Source organism: Balaenoptera acutorostrata, chromosome 11 (assembly GCF_949987535.1).
Source record: "Balaenoptera acutorostrata chromosome 11, mBalAcu1.1, whole genome shotgun sequence".
Lineage (NCBI taxonomy): Eukaryota > Metazoa > Chordata > Mammalia > Artiodactyla > Balaenopteridae > Balaenoptera > Balaenoptera acutorostrata.
This window is the reverse complement of record NC_080074.1, coordinates 8,524,639-8,545,116: the sequence shown is the minus strand read 5'-3', so window position 1 is coordinate 8,545,116 and position 20,478 is coordinate 8,524,639. Positions and strand designations below refer to the sequence as shown.

The window sequence follows — 20,478 nt, the reverse complement described above, 5'->3', positions numbered from 1 at the left end:
CTTTTACATGTAGCTGTCCAGTTTTCTCAGCACCACTTATTGAAGAGGGTGTCTTTTCTCCATTGTATGTTCTTGTCTCCTTTATCAAAGATAAGGTGACCACAGGTGTGTGGGCTTTCTATCCTGTTCCATTGATCTATATTTCTGTTTTTGTGCCAGTAGCATACTGTCTTGATTACTGTAGCTTTGTAGTATAGTCTGAAGTCAGGGAGTCCGATTCCTCCAGCTCCACTTTGTTCCCTCAAGATTGCTTTGGCTATTCGGGGTCTTTTGTATCTCCATACAAATTTTAAGATTTTTTTGTTCTAGTTCTGTAAAAAATGTCATTGGTAATTTGATAAGGATTGCATTGAATCTGTAGATTGCTTTGGGTAGTATGGTCATTTTCACAATATTAATTCTTCCAATCCAAGAACATGGTATATATATCTCTCCATTTGTTGGTAACATCTTTAATTTCTTTCATCAGTGTCTTATAGTTTTCTGCATACAGGTCTTTTGTCTCCCTAAGTAGGTTTATTCCTAGGTATTTTATTCTTTTTGCTGCAATGGTAAATAGGAGTGTTTCCTTAATTTCTCTTTCAGATTTTTCATCATTAGTGTATAGGAATGCAAGAGATTTCTGTGCATTAATTTTGTATCCTGCAACTTTACCAAATTCAGTGATTAGCTCTAGTAGTTTTCTGGTGGCATCTTTAGGATTCTCTACGGATAGTATCATGTCATCTGCAAACAGTGACAGTTTTACTTCTTCTTTTCCAATTTGTATTCCTTTTATTTCTTTTTCTTCTCTGATTGCTGTGGCTAGGACTTCCAAAACTATGCGGAGTAACAGTGGTGAGAGTGGACATCCTTGTCTTGTTCCTGATCTTAGAGGAAATGCTGTCAGTTTTTCACCATTGAAAATGATGTTTGCTGTGGGTTTGTTGTATATGGCCTTTATTATGTTGAGGTAGGTTCCCTCCATGCCCACTTTCTGAAGTGTTTTTATCATAAATGGGTGTTGAATTTTGTCAAAAGCTTTTTCTGCATCTATTGAGATGATCATATGGTTTTTATTCTTGAATTTGTTAATACGGTGTATCACATTGACTTGCGTATACTGAAGAATCCTTGCAACCTTGGGATAAATCCCACTTGATCATGGTGTATGATTCTTTTAATGTGTTGTTGGATTCTGTGTGCTAGTATTTTGTTGAGGATTTCTGCATCTATATTCATCAGTGATATTGGTCTGTAATTTTCTTTTTTTGTAGTATCTTTGTCTGGTTTTGGTATCAGGGTGATGGTGGCCTCATAGAATGAGTTTGGGAGTGTTCCTTCCTCTGCAATTTTTTGGAAGAGTTTGAGAAGGATGGGCATTAGCTCTTCTCTAAATGGTTGATAGAATTCACCTGTGAAGCCATCTGGTCGTGGACTTCTGTTCGTTGGAAGATTTTTAATCACAGTTTCAATTTCATTACTTGTGATTGGTCTGTTTATATTTTCTATTTCTTCCTGGTTCAGTCTTGGAAGGTTATACCTTTCTAAGAATTTGTCCATTTCTTCCACGTTGTCCATTTTATTGGCATAGAGTTGCTTGTGGTAGTCTCTTAGGATGCTTGGTATTTCTGCAGTGTCTGTTGTAACTTCTCCTTTTTCATTTCTAATTTTATTGATTTGAGTCCTCTCCCTCTTTTTCTTGATGAGTCTGGCTAATGGTTTATCAATTTTGTTTATCTTCTCAAAGAACAAGCTCTTAGGTTTATTGATCTTTGCTATTGTTTTGTTTCTATTTCATTTATTTCTGCTCTGATCTTTATGATTTCTTTCCTTCTGCTAACTTTGGGTTTTGTTTGTTCTTCTTTCTCTAGTTCCTTTAGGTGTAAGGTTAGATTGTTTATTTGAGATTTTTCTTGTTTCTTGAGGTAGGCTTGTATAGCTATAAACTTCCCTCTTAGAACTGCTTTTGCTGCATCCCATAGGTTTTGGATCGTCGTGTTTTCGTTGTCATTTTTCTGCAGGTATTTTCTGATTTCCTCTGATTTCTTCAGTGATCTCTTGGTTATTTAGTAACATATTGTTTAGCCTCCATGTGTTTGTGTTTTTTACATTTTTTCCCCTGTAACTGATTTCTAATCTCATAGCGTTGTGGTCAGAAAAGATGCTTGATATGATTTCAATTTTCTTAAATTTACTGAGGCTTGATTTGTGACCCGAGATGTGATCTATCCTGGAGAATGTCCTGTGTGCACTTGAGAAGAAAGTGTGATCTGCTGTTTTTGGATGGAATGTCCTATAAATATTAATTAAATCTATCTGGTCTATTGTGTCATTTAAAGCTTCTGTTTCCTTATTAATTTTCTGTTTGGATGATCTGTCCATTGGTGTAAGTGAGGTGTTAAAGTCCCCCACTATTACTGTGTTACTGTCGACTTCCTCTTTTATAGCTGTTAGCAGTTGCCTTATGTATTGAGGTGCTCCTATGTTGGGTGCATATATATTTATAATTGTTATATCTTCTTCTTGGATTGATCCCTTGATCATTATATAGTGTCCTTCCTTGTCTCTTGTAACATTATTTTAAAGTCTATTTTATCTGATATGAGTATTGCTACTTCAGCTTTCTTTTGATTTCCATTTGCATGGAATATCTTTTTCCATCCCCTCACTTTCAGTCTGTATGTGTCCCTAGGTCTGAAGTGGGTCTCTTGTAGACAGCATATATATGAGTCTTGTTTTTGTATCCATTCAGTGAGCCAGCATCTTTTGGTTGGAGCATTTAATCCATTCACGTTTAAGGTAATTATCGATATGTATGTTCCTATGACAATTTTCTTAATTGTTATGGGTTTGTTTTTGAGGTCCTTTTCTTCTCTTGTGCTTCCCACTTAGAGAAATTGCTTTAGCATTTGTTGTAGAGCTGGTTTGGTGGTGCTGAATTCTCTTAGCTTTCACTTGTGTCAAAAGCTTCTGACTTCTCCATCAAATCTGAATGAGATCCTTGCTGGGTAGAGTAATCTTGGTTGTAGGTTCTTCCCTTTCATCACTTTAAATGTATCATGCCACTCCCTTCTGGCTTGTAGAGTTTCTGCTGAGAAATCAGCTGTTAACCTTATGGGAGTTCCCTTGTATGTTATTTGTCGTTTTTCCCTCGTTGCTTTCAATAATTTTTGTCTTTAATTTTTGTCAATTTGATTACTACGTGTCTTGGTGTGTTTCTCCTTGGGTTTATCCTGCCTGGGACTCTCTGCGCTCCCTGGACTTGGGTGGCTATTTCCTTTCCTATGTTAGGTAAGTTTTCTACTATAATCTCTTCAAATATTTTCTCGGGTCCTTTCTCTCTCTCTTCTCCTTCTGGGACCCCTATAATGCGAATGTTGTCGTGTTTAATGTTGTCCCAGAGGTCTCTTAGGCTGTCTTCATTTCTTTTCATTCTTTTTTCTTTATTCTGTTCCGCAGCAGTGAATTCCATCATTCTGTCTTCCAGGTCACTTATCTGTTCTTCTGCCTCAGTTATTCTCCTATTGATTCCTTCTAGTGTATTTTTCATTTCAGTTATTGTATTTTTCATTTCTGTTTGTTTGTTCTTTAATTCTTCTAGGTCTTTGTTAATAAGCATTTCTTGCATCTTCTCAATCTTTGCCTCCATTCTTTTTCCGAGGTCCTGGATCATCTTCACTATCATTATTCTGAATTCTTTTTCTGGAAGGTTTCCTATCTCCACTTCATTTTGTTGTTTTTCTGGGGTTCCATCTTGTTCCTTCATCTGGTACATAGCTCTCTGCCTTTTCATCTTGTTTATCTTTCTGTGAATGTGGTTTTTGTTCCACAGGCTGCAGGGTTGTTGTTCTTCTTGCTTCTTCTCACCGTGTTATTTGTGTTCTTTTTGATGATAGCCATTCTGCCAGATGTGAGGTGATATCTCGTGGTTTTGATTTGCATTTCCCTGATGATTAGTGATGTTGAGCATCTTTTCATGTGCTTGTTGGCCATCTGCATGTCCTCTTTGGAACAATGTCTATTCAGGTCTTCTGCCCACTTTTAAATCGGGTTTTTGGGGTTTGGTTTTTTTTTCGATTTTTTTTTTTGATATTGAGTTATATGAGCTGTTTATACATTTTGGAATATTAACCTCTTATCAGTCATATCATTTGCAAATATTTTCTCCCATTCAGTAGGTTGTCTTTTCATTTTGTCGATGGTTTCCTTTGCTGTGCAAAAGCTTTTAAATTTAATTAGGTCCTATCTTTATTTTTGCTTTTATTTTCTTTGCTTTAGGAGACAGATCCAAAAAAATACTGCTATGATTTATGTCAGAGTGGTCTACCTATGTTTTCTTCTAGGAGTTATATGGTTTCCAGTCTTACATATATGTCTTTAATCTGAGTTTATTTTTGTATATGGTTTTAAAGAATGTTCTAATTTCATTCTTTTACATGTAGCTGTCCAGTTTTCCCAGCACCACTTATTGAACAGACTGTCTTTTCTCCATTGTATATTCTTTTCTCCTTTGCCATAGATTAATTGACCAGATGTGCATGGGTTTATTTCTGGGCTTTCTATTCTGTTTCATTGATCTATGTGTTTGTTTTTGTGCACTGCAGCTTTGTACTCAGGGAATATGACTTTTGAAGTCAGGGAATATGACTGTGATTCCTCCAGCTCTATTCTTTCTCAAGAATTGTTTTGGCTATTTGGGGTCTTTTGTGTTTCCATACAAATTTTAAAATTATTTGTTCTAGTTCAGTGAAAAATGCCATTGGCATTTTGATAGGGATTGCACTGAATCTGTAGACTGCCTTGGGTAGTATGGTCATTTTAACACCATTAATTCTTCCAATCCAAGAACACAGTATATCTTTCCATCTGTTTGTGTTGTCTTCAATTTCTTTCATCAGTGTCTTACAGTTTTCTGAGCAGGTCTTCTACCTCCTTAGGTAGGTTTATTCCTAGGTATTTCATTCTTTATGATGTGATGGTAAAAAGGATTGTTTCCTTACTTTCTCTTTCTGATAGTTTGTTGTTAGTGTATAGAAATACAAGATTTCTGTATATTAATTTTGTATGCTGCAACTTTACCAAACTCACTGATGAGCTCCAGTAATTTTCTGGTGGCATCTTTAGGATTTTCTATATATTGCATCATGTCATCTGCAAACAGTGACAGTTTTACTTCTTCCTTTCCAGTTTGGATTCTTTTTATTTCTTTTTCTTGTCTGATTACTGTGGCTAAGACTGCCAATACTGTGTTGAATAAAAGTGCCAAGAGTGGGCATCCTTGTCTTATTCCTGATCTTATGACTTTAAAAGATTTATTCAGTTATCTCATTCTGATTGCTGCATTTGTCAGTTGATGTTTTTCTATACCACATTTCTAAAACTAATGACGCTCCCCATTTATCACCATGTTCACAGCTTAAGCAAAGTTAAGATACACAGAAGGTAAACACTATTTGCAAACAGCTAACCCAATGCACTAGCTAGCAGCAAGCACAGATGATATGCAATGAAAACAGACTCTATAAAATGTAACCATGATCACAATGGGATGACTATAGCTGACACTGCTGTAGGACATACAGGAGAAATGTTAAGAGAGTAAATCCTTAGAGTTCTCATCACAAGGGGAAATTCTGTTTTCCTTTTCATCTTACTTTTCTTTTTATTGTATCTATATGAGAAGATGGATGTTTGCTGAACATATTTTTGGTAATCATTTCAGAATATATGTGAACCAAATCATCATGCTGTTTGCCTTAAACTTACACAGTGATGTATATCAACTGTTTCTCAATGAAACTGGAAAAAAATTTATAACCACAAAATGTTCTTGAACACACTATTATTTCAATTCTTCCATGGCCAAATACAATAAATACTGATCATGCTTATTATGGATGGTGAGTTCTGACTAGGATAGATGATGGTTTCCATTAGCAGCTGTTGAAAGCCACTGTGCACCCAAAGAGAAGCGTACTCTAATCTTAGAAACCAAATTCTTACATTACAAAAAAGTGGCCCCAAATCCCAGTTCCTGTGGAAAGAACCTATTACTAACATTCCTCCACCTTGAAGAAACTTCCAATTGAGATACATTTCTGTATCTAAAGGTAGGGCCAGAGTTTCCTGAATAAACAGAAGGCATTCCATCCACAGAAAGTGGTAGCGTGCATAAATAAATTTTATTGGAGATAGACAAACCCATTTTTTTACACTCCATCCGCAATTGTGCTTTAAAGTTTTTGTTATTTACTTAATCAAATGGGAGACTAAGCTGTCGAGGAGAAACACTTATTTTTCCCTAGAAGCCACTATGCTAATCTTAATGACAGCACATATGCCAGGTACTGTTCTAGGTGCTTTACACATACCAGCTCCTTTAATCTTCACAAAAACCCAGGGTTCTCAACTTGGGGTGATTTTGCCCAGAAGGAGACATATGGCAATGTCTGAAAACATTTTTGCTTGTTACAACTGGAGGGAGCTACTGGCATCTAGTAGGCAGCAGCCAGGGACGCTGCTAAACACCCTACAAAGCACAGGACAGCCCCCACAACACAGAATTATCTAGCCCCAAATGTCAATAGTGCAGAGGCTGAGAAACCCTGTAATGACCCCATGAGGTAGGTACTACTGTTGTTCCCATTTTTCAGATGAAGAAACTGAGGCACCAAAAAGATAAGTAACTTGCTTAAGGTCACACATCTAGCAGATGGCAAAGCCAGGATCTGAACCTAACAGTCTAGCTCGAGTCCTTTCTCTTAACCTCTCATAAGAAAGAAAGATGCTAGTTGGGAAGCTTACCTACAACTTTCTCCCCATCTTCCTAGATTCCAGGCTTATTTGGGAGAATGTATCATTTATTTGTTCATTCACTTGAAATTCCATCTATCCACCTGCGCATCTATCCAATCAACAAGTATTTATTGAGCGTATGTGCCAGATGCTGCTCAAGGCAATTCTAGGTGAACAAGATCTCTGTCCTTGTGGCACATGCGTTCCTCACTCATATTTCCTCCCTGTCCTTACTAGTCCTTGAACATGCTAAGCATGATCACACTTGTGCCTGGAAAGTTTTTCCCCAGAAAAACCCTCACTTCATTCAGGTCTCTGCTTAAAGTGTCACTTCCTCAAAAAGGCCTTCCCTGACCACCATCTCTTTTCTTTTCTTTTTCTTTTTTTTTGGCCATGCCCCACGGCTTGTGGGATCTTAGTTTCTCGATCAGGGATCAAACCTGCGCCCTCAGCAGTGAAAGCGCAGAGTCCTAACCACTGGACCGCTAGGGAATTCCCATGACCACCATTTCTAAATTAGCTACAGACTCTTACCATCTATCCCCTTTCTCTGCTTTCTTTTTCTAAACAGCACTTATCATTCCTAATATTATGTTAATAGTTGCTCGTTGTCACTACCTCCCTCTCACCAATAGAACGTAAACTCCATGAGAGATCTATCTCCAGAATTGAGATGTCTACCTGGCACACAGAAAGCATTCAGTAAGTATTTGTTGAATGGCTGGATTAGCAAATGCCTTTTCAATTGAACCATTTCCTCATGACTACCATCCCTCACCTGGACTTTTGCAACTGCTTCTTATTTGGTCTCCCTGCCATCTTTCTTAAGCCCCTTCAATTCATCTTCTACACTGAAACCAGAATAATCTTTCTAAAATGCAAATCTAATGTCATGCCTCTACTCAAAGCCCTTCAATGACTTCCCATTGCGCTCAGGATAAAGCCCAAACTCCTAACATGTCTTTTAAGGCCCCCTTGAATTTCTGAGTTATTCTTAGCATTCATCATTTCACATTTTATAGGTGAAGTCACAGCAACAGCAGTAATAGCTAACATGTACTGAGCACATGCTGTGTGCCAGGCACTAATCTAAGGGCACTATATGTCAGAAATCACTTAGGCCTAATCTATGGGGTAGAAATTACTGTTATGTCGATTTTCAGATGGGGAAACTGAGACACAGCTAAATAACTGTCCAAGGGCAACTAGTAAGTGGTAGGGCCAGGATGTAAACCCGGGCAGTCAGGTTCCAGAGCCCGCCCTCAAATCCATTATACTACACTGTCTCTATATACCAGCTGTAATAGAAGTCCATTAGTTCCTTGAAGGTGCTGTTTTACTTCTCACCTTCAGATGTTCACATTGTCCTCTCTGCTGGAACATCCCTCAGATCATAGCTTAAATATCCCTCCCTCTGTGAGACCTTCCTACAATGCACCCTAGCGTTGTTTGGATCCCCCTGCTCTGCTCTCCTATGGCATTCTGAATTTCCCATTATAACTCCCATTCTATTTTATTGTAATTACTTGTCTGCCTTCACCAATAAATTTCAGGCTGCACGAGGACAAGAGCCACGTCTATCCTGTTCACCTCTGCACCCCGAGCACCTGGCACAGGCCCTGGGATACACGAGGGGCTGAGTGAGTAATTTCACATGGCACCAACACTACAAGCCTTTCCTAACCCCCTCCCAAAAGAGAGTCACTGTTTCTCTAAGAGCCCTGCTCATAGAGCACACATTTTATGCTTCATATTTTGTTAAATAGTATCTACTAAAAAGGATGGAGGGACTTCCCTGGTGGTCCAGTGGTAAAGAATCGGCCTTCCAATGCAGGAGACGTGGGTTTGAACTAAAATCCCACATGCCGCAGAGCAACTAAGCCTGCGTGGCATAACTACTGAGCTCGTGTGCCTCAACTAGAGCCCGTGTGCCACAAACTACAGAGCCCACGTGCTCTGGAACCTGAGCGCCACAACTACAAAGCCCACATGCCCTGGAACCCGTGCACCACAACTACAGAGCCCACGTGCCCTGGAGCCTGCACGCCACAACTAGAGAAGAGAAAACCCACACGTCACAACTAGAGAGAAGCCCATGTGCCACAACGAAGAGCCTACGCACCGCGACTAAGACCCAACACAGCCAAACATAAATAAAATAAATAAATAGTAATAAATCTTTTTTAAAAAAAGGAAGTATATACATATCCTTTCCCTGTATGCTTGTGAAAAGCAGGTATAACATTTTATACATTTATGCGAGCTTTGAAGCGACTCTCACAAACTTAGCGCTTAAAAAGTAATTATTGTGTACAAAGGATCTCTCTGTATTATTTCTTACAACTGCCTGTAAATCTACAGTTATCTCAACCAAAATTTCAATTTAAAAAATAATTATTGAGGGTGGGAGGGAGGTCCAAGAGTGGGGGGATATAAGTATACATATAGCTGATTTACTTCGTTGTACAGCAGAAACTAACACAACATTGTGGAGCAATTATACTCCAGAAAATAATAATAATAATAGTAATTATTGAAAGAAATGGATTGATAAATAATTACTCAATAGCTTAAAAATGACTCCCCACTATCCGATTAAGGCCAAACTCTCCAATTTAACATTCAAGGTCTTCGATTATCCAGCTCCTTATTATCTATTCAACCCAATCTTCTCTTCCAACTATACCATACCTCCTATTCCAATCAAGGTGAAACCTTATTCTTCTGACATACCAGCCTAGTCTAGTTTCCAGATCTTGCCTTAGGATACTCCTCCTACCTGAACGCCATCTGATTCAACCCTTCCCTCCTCCGACTCCTGTTACCTATGCTAACAGCACTTTTCCTCTTAGGTCCAGCTCTAATCTTACCTCCACTGTGAAGTTTTCCTGACCTCATTTCTTTCTTTTTTCTTAGGATTTTATAATCTTCACTAACCACTGTATCTCCAACAAGAATGCAAATTTCTTGAGTCTCAGAATCATTCCTTCTACTTCTCAGGAATCCCCCAGAGTACCTACCAGAGTGTTAAGTATATATATAATCAGTAATAAATAAATACTTGCTGATTAAAAGAGAAGTCTCGTTAGCCATGCACATTATCAACCCTCAATCATCCAGGCTAATAGAAGAGCCAGTGTACAGAAAGACAACCTGCTGGATGGGTCCAACTATCTTTTAGAGTGGGCAGGAATGCCTATATTTGTATTAAGTACTGTGCAGTTGTTTCCAATTTTCCAGGAAGTCACAAAGCTGCCACAAATGGTCTAACTGCACAATTCTTCCCTTGTCAAGGCCCAGAGTCTGCACAGCTTATCATTCCATACTGGCAAACAACTGTATAACTTTTCCTCATCGGTGACACAAAGATAAAAATAAGCAGAGGTAGTCATATTCTAAACATTCGCTGGATCTCACCTTCTCCTAATAGGGAGATCATTGTTTGGGCACAAAAGATCATCTATTCTAACTCTCACTAGGCAAATATCTTGTTTGTATCAACAAAGTGCTTTTGTAAATAGAACAGAGTGACAATATCAATAAGAATTTGAACAAGAGGCTTGCCAAAGAAAATCCCTGTGATGATCTACTCTTAGGATAATCCAGAATTGATAAAAAGCCAAATTCTTCCCACAGTCCATAGAGATTTGCCCCAGCCTACGGCTATTTTCCCTGAGAGTTTGTAAACTCCTCAAACTATGGTTAGCTTCTCTTTCTCATCCAACTGGTCACAGTTTTCTTATAACAACATACCACACATCTGAGAAGCTAAGTTTCTCAGCCTGAATTTCTGTTTGTACCTGGTAAAGCTACAGCTTTCTCCCAGAGGGATTCCAAAATGCCTAAGCTTCTCTACAGAAAACTCTCCAAATACTTTCAGTAACCTAATAGCAATAGCTTTGCTACTAAAAAATTTCCCAACATCTTTCTGCTTTGGCAGGCCCTGCTGAAATCCCCCTCCCCATAAGGGGGAATCTGAGTAAAAACACTACCAGCTTCAAGTTCCCTTAGGCAAATTTCCAGCCCCAGTGCAAGGCCATGAGGTTAAACATTTCTCAATGACGCAGGCTCCCTCAGAGGGAGGAACAAGAAAGAAAAAAAAAAAAAAGAAAAATCAAAACTTATTCTTCCCAGTGCAATAAATCAAGAGACAACCGCCAAGTCCTAAAAAATAAAGTATGAGTGAAGTTAAACTATACACTGTTTGTTTTGCCAAGGCCCCTCGTAGAAGCACAGAACCAGGATGAGAGCTGTGGGATAGGAGAAAAGGCAACTGCAGAACCAGCGGTCCAGCCAAACAGACAGATAATTCTCTAGGTTCTTTAGAGAATCTCTAGAATACTGATAATGTGTACATTTCCAGCCACTGTATAATTTATGATAACTAGAGCAACTAAAGCAAAATGACTGAATTGGTGGTTGTGGGGTAAGGAAATGGAATCACACATGAAACAAATCATTATTTAGGATTAAAATGTGTATTAGGTGGAAGGCTGAAAAAACCAAAGGAAAGTATGTTTAATCAACTTCTTGGGGAAAGAGTATAAGGCTGATCATAGAGAAAGCAAACTCATCTGAGGGGCTGGGAGGGCTCTTGGACCTCTGGCCGCCTGCAGATAGATAAAAGAATGAAATAAAATCAGAATTGTTGGGACTTCCCTGGTGGTCCAGTGGCTGGGACTCCGAGCTCCCAATGCAGGGGACCCGGGTTTGACCCCTGGTCAGGGAACTAGATCCTGCATGCCGCAACTAAAACCTGGCGCAGCCAAATAAATAAATAAATTAATTAATTTTAAAAATCAGAATTGTCCCCTCAGAACTCATTTACAGATCACAGAACTTTAGAGTTAGAAAGGGCCTAATGCTTACAAGAAAATGCTAATGATGAAAATATTGTTACATCTGTACAGCACTTCCCCTTTCAAAGTACTTTCATTCATTTAGTCCTTAAATAAATTAAACTATTATATAGCTGCTATGTGACAGGAACTGTGGATATAGAAATAAGACACCATCCCTGCATTCAAGGAGCTTACTGCTGAGCTCTGCTAGGAACAATAATGCAATAAAACTAACCCTCTGGTCGTCTGTCCCAAGTATAGGGAGAGCACAGGAGAAGGAGCACCGAAGTCCATCTGGAATCAAAGACAGCATGCATCTCGGAAGAGGGAGCCCTTGAGTTGGGACTTGAAAGCAGAAGTTAGTCGGCTGGCAAACAGAGAGAGGAACAGTCAAGGCAGAGGGAAGATTATATGCAAAGGAATAGAAAATCAAAAGAGCACAGAATGTTCTGGAAACTAAAAGCAGTTTAGCATTGCTGGAGACTGTGAAGTTAGAAGTGATAGGAGGATAATTAGTCAGAGGCCAAATAGACAATATAATAAAGTATAATAGTTTAAATTTTACCCCATAAGAAACCGAAGCATTCTGAGAAGAATAAAATGATTAGAATTGATTGTAAGAAAAAGTATCTTGGCAGCTGTAGGAAGGGCAGACTAGAGAAGAACCAGGTTATAGGCAGAGAGACTAGTAAGAAGGCTACTGAAACCACAGTGAGAAACGAAGACAGTCTCATCTAGGGCAGTGAGACAAAATAGGAGAAGTCAAAGTAAAGGTAGAATCTACAGAACTCAGAGACCAAATAGATGTGAGGAATATAGGCAAAGAGGAATTAAGAATGACTCCTGATTTTCTGGGTAGGAAACTGGTCTTGAGTTAGGGAACGCAGGAGTAGCCGTGGGGACTGGTAACAGCAACTTTAAATCTGTAAAAGCCTGAAGTGTATGTAGTCATCTAGATGTCCAGGTGGAAAGAAGTAGTAGATTAAATGAAGCTACTAGAGCTCAGGAAATATGGTGGGGCTAGAGATATAGATGCAGACATCCTGAATAAGTGGTAGCTGAAGCCACGAGTTGGGATGAGATTGCTAGTGAGAATGTGCAGACTGAGAAGAAAAATGGGTCATGGACTAACCCTGGGAAAAACTGACATTTAAGGGACAGGAAGAAGAAGAGAAGACTGCAAAAGAGATTCAACAGTGGACAGAGAGGTAGAAGGCAAGTTGAAGAGAGAATGTTGTCTATAGTTTAGCTGCCCAGATCTGAATACCTTTCCTATTTGGGGGAAATTCCAAGATAGGGGGAAGGCAGGCCTCTCTTCCTACTACAGAGTCCCTCTCTCTGCATCCTGGCATCCAGCTCACAAATACAACCCAAGTCCAGCCAATCAGATCCTCTCATCTAGAACTTTGAAAATTGGGGGAATGACACAAATGTGGAAAATATAATCAGAAATTATCCCTGGCACTATGGCAAGTATCTACCGGTGGCACTGCCAATAGCTGCAGGCATTCACTGGAGACCAGGCCAGCAGCAGTGGCAGAGAAAGTCCAGTAAGCAGTGCCAGTGACAGAGTCCTCAGCAGACTAGTCCTGTGACACGGTCTTCGCTATGTCTTGCCTCGCTCAGTTTCTGCTCACTTTCCGACCTTTGTTAGACAGCCTTCTTATTAAGGCTGTGCACTATCCAATACTCTTCCAAAAAATTGATTTTATGCTTAGATTAACCAAGATCACGCAAAGAACCCTGAGTAGTACAGAATAAGGAGAGAGCACTGAATAGGGTCAAATGGTAAAGAAAAGTCAAGTAAGAGGAGGCCTAAAATGGGCCCACTGCATAGGGTGACTAGTAGTCAGCAGTGTTCTTGGTGACACTGTTCACATGTGTTACCTCATTCCACCCTCACAACACCTTCTGAGGAAAATAAAGCAGGTACTACATCTTTATTTTATGGTGAAAAAATTGAGACTAAAAAAGATTAAGATCATACAGTTCTTTTGACTATCCGCAGTTGCTCTCAAGAAAGTTACTTTATAGATGCTCATTAAAGGAGACGTTAAATATCTACACTAATTCTTACACTGAATGTCAACTAACACAGATGATGATCACATATGGTCCCCAATCCTGGACTTCTAGCTTCTTCAATTTTGGCAATATAAAGAGGATCCCAACAAAAGAACTAGGATTCTCATAGACAACCACCCAGAAACATACCTCAAGGAACATGAGGCTCCTTGCCATCACCCTTCCATGGCTCATTCAGGGTGCCTTGGCCACTACTTAAAGAATATATCATCAGCTACAAGGACTCCTCAAGTGGAAGAAGGGATCTTCTATCCCTGACCATGAGAACCACTGTGGGAATGAGAGGTTGAGAGCTTTCAGAAGAAGATGGTTATTTCTCAACTTCATTCCTTTGGGATATGTCACAGCCAGGAAGGGAGAAATTGGAAATAGCAGCTTTCACAAGCTGCCAAATCCATGTCCTAGTCCCAGGGGATAATTAGCCAATGAGGTTTTGTAGAGCTGATGTAATGTTGGCAGAGGCTAATGCTTTATGTTTGAACATGTAGCCTCTTGATATTTAGCTACAGGGCTAAAAGGGATGACATCCTGAAAAGCCAAGAACCCATAACACCACCACTTAGCAATTTGCATCTTTAAAGTAATTTGTAAACTAACTGATCCGTCTTTATTATGAATAGTGTACAAGAGCATTTGTTAAACTATAAATTTTCTAAATCTTATTTTATGTAACTCTTTTACTAGGAAAAGAAATTTCCAAACACCTCCAAAGAACAAAGATAATTTAGAAAGCCTAAAGTAACAAAAGAAAGAAATTAGAAGGAAGGAAAGTTTTCCTAGGAATAAAGTCTGTTTGTGGTACTTTAGTCCCACTACCAAAACGCCAAGTTTAAGGCTGTCTAATGTTCTTATGAAAACAATTTTTGAAACTGAGTAGACTGAGACAAGCGCTTTCAGGAGCACCACATATCTCACAAGAGTACTCTGAAATGCAGGAGGTAAGAAATCAATGGGCAAGAAGCAGAAGTATTCAGACATTAAACTCTTGGTTTGAGCTTGAGCTTTTAAATTGCAAAATGAATGCTTGCCACTTTAATAAAAATTAAGTCCTTTGACTTTAATATGCCATGATTGGGGCTTCCCTGGTGGCGCAGTGGTTGAGAATCTGCCTGCCAATGCAGGGGACACAGGTTCGAGCCCTGGTCTGGGAAGATCCCACATGCCGCAGAGCAACTAGGCCCGTGAGCCACAGCTACTGAGCCTGCGCGTCTGGAGCTTGTGCTCCGCAACAAGAGAGGCCGCGATAGTGAGAGGCCCGCGCACAGCGATGAAGAGTGGCCCCCGTTTGCCGCAACTAGGGAAAGCCCTCGCACAGAAACGAAGACCCAACACAGCCAAAAATAAATAAATAAATAATAATTTTAAAAAAATAAAGGAATTCCTTTTTAAAAAAAATGCCATGGGGGCTTCCCTGGTGGCGCAGTGGTTGAGAATCTGCCTGCTAATGCAGGGGACACGGGTTCGAGCCCTGGTCTGGGAAGATCCCACATGCCACGGAGCAGCTGGGCCCGTGAGCCACAACTACTGAGCCTGCGCGTCTGGAGCCTGTGCCCCGCAACGGGAGGGGCCGCGATAGTGAAAGGCCCGCGCACCGCGATGAAGAGCGGTACCCGCACCGCGATGAAGAGTGGCCCCCACTTGCCGCAACTAGAGAAAGCCCTCGCACGAACCGAAGACCCAGCACAGCCAAAAATAAATAAATAAAAAAAAAAATGCCATGATGATCTCCCAAAGCCTCAGACAAAACTAAGTATATTAAAAAGGAAAAAATTTAAATTCTCTCACCAATCGGCCAAAACATAATGCTCCCAAATATGTACTAGCTCCTTACTTGAAGCAAGAGATAACTTTTGGTTCAACCTGGGGCAGAAGTGTATCTAGTGATAGAGATACAAATACTCTGTAGTTTATATATCTTGACAATTTCACAAAAATTGAGAATGACTTTTCTCAAAATGAATGATGGAGAGGGAAAGATGGTACAAAAAACCATGACCCTCTACATCTTATAAAGGAACTAGAGACTCATCCTTAGCGGGATACTCTGTACTTGCTCTTCGAGAAATAGTTGGGCTGGGGAACCTAATACCAAATGTTCCAACAGTGGCTTTCTTCCCAATCTCTCCAATATTTCACATTCACTTCATTTACTCATTAACATTTATTCAGCACCAACTAGGTATCAAGCTAGATAGATGCTAGATATAAAGTGGCAAAACAAAATTAACAGGTAAGATAAAATTAAAATGAACAGTAACAGGTAAGGCCTTCATAGCGTTTATAAACTAGTGAGGGAAACACACATTAAACAATCAAAAAGTCCCACAAATAAACATATAATCTCTAAGTATAAATGCATGAAGAAAGAGAGAATGAGAAAGAATAAAAATAACCAGGGCTTCCCTGGTGGTGCAGTGGTTGAGAATCCGCCTGCCAATGCAGGGGACACGGGTTTGAGCCCTGGTCTGGGAAGATCCCACATGCCGTGGAGCGACTACACCCATGAGCCACAACTACTGAGCCTGTGTGTCTGGAGCCTGTGCTCCGCAACAGGAGAGGCCACGACAGTAAGAGGCCCGCGCACCGCGATGAAGAGTGGCCCCCGCTTGCCGCAACTGGAGAAAGCCCTCGCACAGAAACGAAGACCCAACACAGCCAAAAATAAATAAATTAATTAATTAAAAAAAAAAATACTGCACCGCTCCCCCCGCCCCCCCTTACCGAGGCCAAAAATAAAAAATAAAAAAAAATAACCAGAGGGGAGGGGCACACTTAGGGGGGCATTCTCTGAGACCCTAAGGAAGGATGGAACCTAGAAAGCAAAAGGAAAAAGATCAGGAGGTGCAGCTGGAGAAGTAGGCAGGAATGGATAAAATGAACCATGCACACTGAGAAACTCACCTACTATTTCATCAGTACAAATACTGACTTCAGAACTAGATATCTACGCTCTTATTCTAAACTATCGAAACTAGCATATGATCCCTATGCAGGGGACCACGTTTTTCTAGATTCTCAAACACTTTTCATGTAACACCTATGAAATTCTAAGAGTACATCAAAAAAAGTTTTCCTTCAAATTTATCAAGACTTTTCTAAAAACATTCATACTAACCACCTTAGTTGGGATTAAATATAAATTTAGTAACACTGAGTCAGTTGACCAAAAGCCAAGCTGCAAGGGGATCTTTAGCATAAAACTAATGGGAGATTATTTGCAAACATCTCATGGACTGACTTAGCAGATATAAAACTCAGCTGTTAGGATGTTCTGAAAGCTCTATATTACAGAGCTCAGAAGAAAAGGGGGAAGGAGGCAAGGAGACCTTTTTTTCTTACCAGAGTCAGCAAGGACCTTCACATAGAAAATGTTCCTACTCTAAAGATATACAGATTTAAATTTACTTCCTACCCACAGAAACTATTTGCTACATCGGAAAAAATTTCTAATGCACGTTTATGGCAACACACTCAGGAGGTTTTGCTTAGTTTCAAACACATGAAGCTGGTTTGGGCCATGGGTGTTGAGTCAGAAATCTTGCTACACTGCAACTCAAAATAGTGTCCTTTCTAATCCTTGTGAACAGGTACAAGAATCACTGTTAAAAAGAGGGAAGCTTCTAGGCAAAGGTTAGGGCTTGTATGAAGGCTTTCTAAGTTGGGTTAAATGTAGGGGAAAAGGTCATCCTTATGTAGAGAGGAGATCTAGGACAAGAAAATTTAATACAGATATTCAAAAAGAGAAAAAAGTTAGAAATGTGTTTAACAATTATGTCATAGTGTTCTGGGGGTGCAGGGGATAAGGCAGGGAGGGAAGAGGGTAAAAAAGAAGGTAGGCTATGTAATGAAAGAACAGGACAAGGAACCTAGACAAGCTGGGTAGCCTGTCAAGAGCTACTATATATTTATTGGGGGATAAAAGTTCACGTGGAAAGCAATATAATGTAGTGGTAAAGAGCATGGATTCTGAAGCCAGACCATCTGGGTGCAATCTTAGTTCTACCACTTACCAGGTGTGTGGACACGTTCCTTTATCTACTTTGCCCCTCAATTTCACCATCTGTAAAATGGGATAATGAGAGCATCCATTTCACATAGTTATTGCAAAGATTAAAAGAGCTAATATATGTAAGGAGCTTGGAACACTGGCACATGGTAAATCCCATTTAAAATGTGTTAGCTACTATTATTTTATTTTAAATATATTTCTACATTTTTCCTGGAATTCTTATAAAATATACTTAGAATTCCATACTCTATTAATGTGTCTCTTATGTTTTGTGGTTTGTTGCATTGTCCTGTTTGGTCTCTACTAGTTTTTTTTTTTCTTTCTTCTATTAAGCCACATATTAAAGAGATATGCAAAAATGTAAAACAATGCCATTCTCTTACTAATTTTTTATTTTAGAAAATACAGCTATTTTTCTTAAAACATGTTATCTATGTTAACATATTAAAGGGATTTTTATTTAAGTATAGTTGATTTACAATATTGTGTTAGTTTCAGATCTGCAGCAAAGTGATTCAGTTATATACATACATATATATAGTTTCAGATTATTTTCCATTATAGTTATTATAAGATACTGAATATAGTTTCCTATCTCTAATTTTTAATGATTTGTTTTTCAAATATAAGGCTGTCTTGCCTAAGCTTAAGGGAAATAATAAAAATTTTCTTCACCTGTGGAGAATTTTAAATGGGAAGTACTCTACCCCTGGGTTTAGGCATGGTTAGGCCCAAGAAATGAGTGAGGGCAAGGGAAGGAAACCTCAGGGAGAAAGCTCAGGAACCACCTACAGAGCTGGTTTTGCTAATTTAGAGATTATCTTCCACAACTGTTCTCAAAGCTTGGAGGTTTCTGTGTAACATGGCGCACTTCCTGACACGAGATCAGGGAGACAGAGGTGATGTGGGTGGGAAAGAAGTTCACACACTTGGGGTTTTGTTGTGTTTTGTTTGGTTTTTTAAACATTACCTAGCAGTGCTACCTCCTTTTCTCCTTTTGGCTTACTTCCTTCGAGAGTAATTTTAACTCCAATCTCCTGGTGCCCAAATTAGCTCAGGGTACTCCAGAGTGTATGAAGGTGAAAGAAAGGCAGTCAACCTGATTTGTTATACCCAATGGAACATTTTTCTGTTGTACATAAAAGGAAAAAAGCAACAAAAGCCCATAAAATGTTCCACAAACTTTAAACTTTAAAAAAATTTTTAGAATAATCACACCCACTCATAGGTTTTGAAAAGCACAGCAACAGAATCACAATAGTTCAAAAGCATAAGAGCACAGTCTGACTGAAAATGATCAATCTAATTTCACTTTGTAAACTGACTAGATGGAAAAGGGAGATAGAAATTAGCAATAGAAGTCAGAGTCCACCAAGTTAATTTTTTAAACAGTTGTTAGCCTTGTATTTATAAAGACGAGAGAGTTTTAAATGTAAAGGTGACTTTAAGCTTAAAACAATCAGAGATAATTTTACAAGTTTTTGAAATCAATTTTATTGAAATTTAATCTAGATATGATAGCCTTACCCATTTTAAGCATACAAGTTCAATGCCTTTTGACAAATGTATACACCTGCATAACCAATATGACAATCAAGATACATGATATTTTCACCCCCTCAAGTGCTCTTATGCCCCTTTGTAGTTAACTTCTCTTTCTGCTTCTGGCCCCAGGCAACAACTGATAGCTACCTGTCACTCTAGAGAAAGCTGCATTGTTTCCCTCAGACTTTTTTTTAAATTGCGGTATCATTCACATTCTATTCAATTCACCCATTCAAAGTCTATAATTCAGTAGTTTTTAGAATATTCCCAAAGTTGTACAACCATCACCACTATCTAGTTCCAGAGTATTTTCAACACCCCCCAAGAAATCTGCATCTATTAACAGTCATTCCCCATCACTGTCCTACCCCCCAACACCAAGCCCTGGCAACCACTAATCTTTCTGTCTCTATGGATTTGCCTATTCTGGACATTTCATATAAATGCAATTATACAGTATGTGGCCTTTTGTGTCTATCTTCTTTCACTTGGTGTGTTTTCAAGGTTCATCCATTTTATAGAATAGTACTTCGTTCCTTTTTATTGGTGAATAACATTCCATTATAAGGATATACTACATTTTGTTTATCCATTCATTAAGTGATGGACATTTGGGGTGTTTCCACTTTTGGCTAACGCTGCTATGAACATCTGTGTACAAGTTTTTGTGTGGAGCGATGTTTTCAGTTTTCTCGCGTATACATCTAGGAGTAGAATTTCTGGGTCATATGGTAAATCTGTTTAACTTTTTGAAAAGATGCCTAACTGTCTGCGTTTTCTTAAACTTTTTATTTTGAGATGATTATAGATTCCCACCCAGTTGTAAGAAATAATTCAGAGATCCGGTTTACCCTTCACCCAGTTCCCCCCACCACCACCGCAATGATAACAGCTTGCAAAACTATTGTGCAACATTACAACCATGATACTGACACTGATACAATCAAGATACAGAATATTGCATCACTACAAGGATCCCTCATATTGACCTTTGATAACCACAATTACTTTCCTCCCAGCATCACCCCATCTCAGCCCCCAAGAGACATCAATCTGTTCTCAATAACTATCATTTTGTCATTTCAAGAATGTTATACACATTATTCCTCCATGCTACAATGCTGGGTACTCAGTAATTTCAAATTGATTCATTGCTATACCTAATGGAAAAAATCATTTTAAGTACTCTACCTATTCTCCCTAAGGGAAAATGCTTGGGGA

The 20,478-nt window shown here is 39.1% G+C and overlaps 1 protein-coding gene across 3 annotated transcripts in view; it reads right to left on the bottom strand.

Moving 5' to 3' along the window:
- Window positions 1–20,478, bottom strand: part of MRTFA (myocardin related transcription factor A) — a 126,949-nt gene that overhangs the window by 77,648 nt on the left and 28,823 nt on the right. Inside the window, exon 1 of one of the 3 annotated variants that reach the window (XM_057556744.1) lies at window positions 13,833–13,942. The exons of the other annotated variants lie outside the window; for them this stretch is intronic. The gene's annotated coding sequence lies outside the window, so the exon portion shown is untranslated. Of the gene's footprint in view, window positions 1–13,832; window positions 13,943–20,478 lie in introns of those variants that run through there. 3 annotated transcript variants of the gene reach the window in all.